The sequence below is a fragment of the Schistocerca piceifrons genome, chromosome 10 (assembly GCF_021461385.2).
Source record: "Schistocerca piceifrons isolate TAMUIC-IGC-003096 chromosome 10, iqSchPice1.1, whole genome shotgun sequence".
In the NCBI taxonomy this organism is placed as follows: Eukaryota; Metazoa; Arthropoda; class Insecta; order Orthoptera; family Acrididae; genus Schistocerca; species Schistocerca piceifrons.
In genome coordinates this window covers 83709212-83712221 of record NC_060147.1, presented here as the reverse complement: position 1 = coordinate 83712221, position 3010 = coordinate 83709212, and positions in this window count along the sequence as shown.

Genomic DNA, 3010 nt, shown 5'->3' with positions numbered 1-3010 from the left:
CAGCCAGCGTGCTCTGTGAGCAGACAGTGAGACCTGGTCTGTGAGCAGTGAGTACCGTATCCCCTCCAATTCCACCGTCACACACATCGAGCGAGGTGACAGTGGTTAGCACACTAGACTCGCATTTGGGAGGACGCTTGTTCGAACCCGCGTCCGGCCATCCAGATTTGGATTTTCTATGATTTCCCTAAATCACTCTAGGCAAATGCTGGGATGGTGCCTTTCAAATGGCATGGCCAATTTCCTTATCTGTTCTTGACACAATCCGACCTTGCCTTCCTTGCATCATCACAGGGAATACGGAGGGGAACCGCGTGGAGGATTGTGGAACGACGAAATCGAATGTGAAGGATATTCTTGAAAAATATAGAATGTGCTTATCTATATCTACATCGACATCCATACTTCGCAAGCCACCTTAAGATGCTTAGCGGAGGATACTCTGTACCTCTACTAATCATATCCTTTCCTGTACCAGTTACAAATAGAGCGAGGAAAAAACAACTGTCTATAATCTATATGCATCCGTATGGGCTGCCATTGCTCGTATCTTAGCTTCGCCATCTTTATGAAATGCATGTTGGCGGCGGTAGAATCGTTCTGCAGTCAGCTGCATACTCTGGTTCTCTAAATTTTCTCAATAGTGTTCCTCGGAAAGAAGGTCGCCTTCACTCCAGGGATTCCCATTTGGTTTCCTAAAACATAATAATAGCGATATTTGCTTACAAGCTAGTTTTTTTGTCACTTTCATGACTTTTTGACATACGGTTCGCTGTACAAATTTTCTCCTACCTAACCTAACCTAACCTATTCACCAAGTTCGCCAGCTCTCAAGTGTTGCACGTTTTATTCCGACAAAATGATTGTTTCTCAGAAAGTATGAAAAATAAGAGGTTTATGATGTAGCTTTCCTGTAGTAATGTTTAATCAAACAGCAAAGATTTGGTACTCAATCGGTGCAGAATTTAATGCCCTACATTTTGATGTTCTTGGCTGTTTTGGTTAAATGCTTAGTTTCAGAGGAGTTAGAAAAACAGAAAAACTGCGAAATTTTTGTGGTTTTCATTTCATCACGACGAAACCTCGAAACAGAAATCGTGGAAAACTCAGGTTTTTCATATTAGAAAGCTTCTTGAGCGATTAAAACAATTTCCAGAATTCCACTAATTTTTGGAAGGCAGCCCACTTTTTGGATGTAATTTTCCTGGTCTATATGCTCTTCATGTACTTCTTTAGCATTCTTGGAGTAGTTATTACTGCCTTGTGATGGTGGTAGCTGGCTGTCAGCTGGCACATCTTTATCATGTAGGCTTCCGCATGTTATTTCACCCGATTCTAAATTTTCTCAGTGGGACGTGCACTGGTAGCATATACATTTGCAGAATATTTTTCAGGCAATAAACAATGATCTAAACTGCAAACGGCCAAAACGACAGATTCCACACGTTCTGAAGCAAAAAGAAACGATTTCCTTAGTGCCCTAAATAGGCTAGACATAATACCAAGCCGGCTGCGGTGGTCTCGCGGTTCTAGGCGCACAGTCCGGAACCGCGCGACTGCTACGGTCGCAGGTGCGAATCCTGCCTCGGGCATGGATGTGTGTGATGTCCTTAGGTTAGTTAGGTTTAAGTAGTTCTAAGTTCTAGGGGACTGATTACCACAGATATTAAGTCCCATAGTGCTCAGAGCCATTTGAACCATAATACCAAAGGTGTTTTCCACTATCTTCTTGTTCTAGAGCGTGTCTAGTTATTAATGCTTATGGAAACTTCAATATTAAAAAGGTTTGATTTCATACTAAGAGGCTGGAAAGGAAAAGGATCGTCAGCTACAAAAACATGTGGCACAATTGATCTTCTTTCTGGCAGAGGAGTCATTTTGAGACCTGTCGCCGCAGGTTCAGTGAAATCTGCAATTTCAGTGGCTCTGAAAACATAACTGCTCTGCATACTGCAATGGCATTGAAGCTCATTGTACTTTTTGCTATTCTGAATAAAGAATTTAGGCTTGGGTATGAATCACCATTTGTAATAATGTTCAATTTCAAACATTTCATTAAATAAAATTCCTAATGCTCAAAACTGCAAAGTTAGAGAAAGTCGTTCCGTTACATCAATAGCTTTTCTGAATTTGGTGTCTTGCTTTGAAGTCATTGGGCCCATTTTACAAGCAAGCTTTTAGAAATTAGCTGGTTTTATTATTAAAAAATTCAAAATCCGCGCTGGATCATTAATACCAATTTCAGACATTAATTGACGAAATTTTCAATCCCCAAATCCATTCTACGACTCACACAGAATGATTTTTATTCTTTTTTGACGTCTTTAGAATGATTACACAGACTGAAATTTCGCGTTTCGAAGCTTTGAACATGGCAAGCAGAACAAGGCAGATATACGACACAGGACACATTTATGTGTAGCATCCAGTAACTGTCAGATGTAAAAGTACCTAAGCGGGCCACACATTTACGACAAATTATAACATTTTAGGGACTGTCATATACATATCAGTGATACAAATTTCTAGTGATTTCTGTCAGTACCGACATGTAAACAACCAAAGCGATTTTCTGTACAATACTCGAGTTATATTTTTGGACGAAAGTATCAGCTGTAAACGCACATTTAATGTATAACAGTAATGAACTGGACTGCCGTAACTGAATGTTTTAGATTGTGCCATTAGTGTAAAACAATGGGCTCTTGAAAAACAGGTATCTGATCAGGCTAGCGAAACTAATTCATGCTTAACATGTAAATACGACAGCGGAAGACAGTTCCCAAAATTCCGGTTTTAGTCTTGCAGAAGTTTGGTAGCGTGTAAGACTGGGTCCACACGTTGGAGGCAACGATGACGCCAACAATGTTGGTCCATTGCGTGGTTCGAGGAATTAGTATTGGAACCAACAATGGCCCAAGTGTTGTCACTACTCCATTGCATGTTGGTATTTGGAACTAACATCAGAGGGCACTGGGACCAATATCAACACACATTTGCACCACTGTCG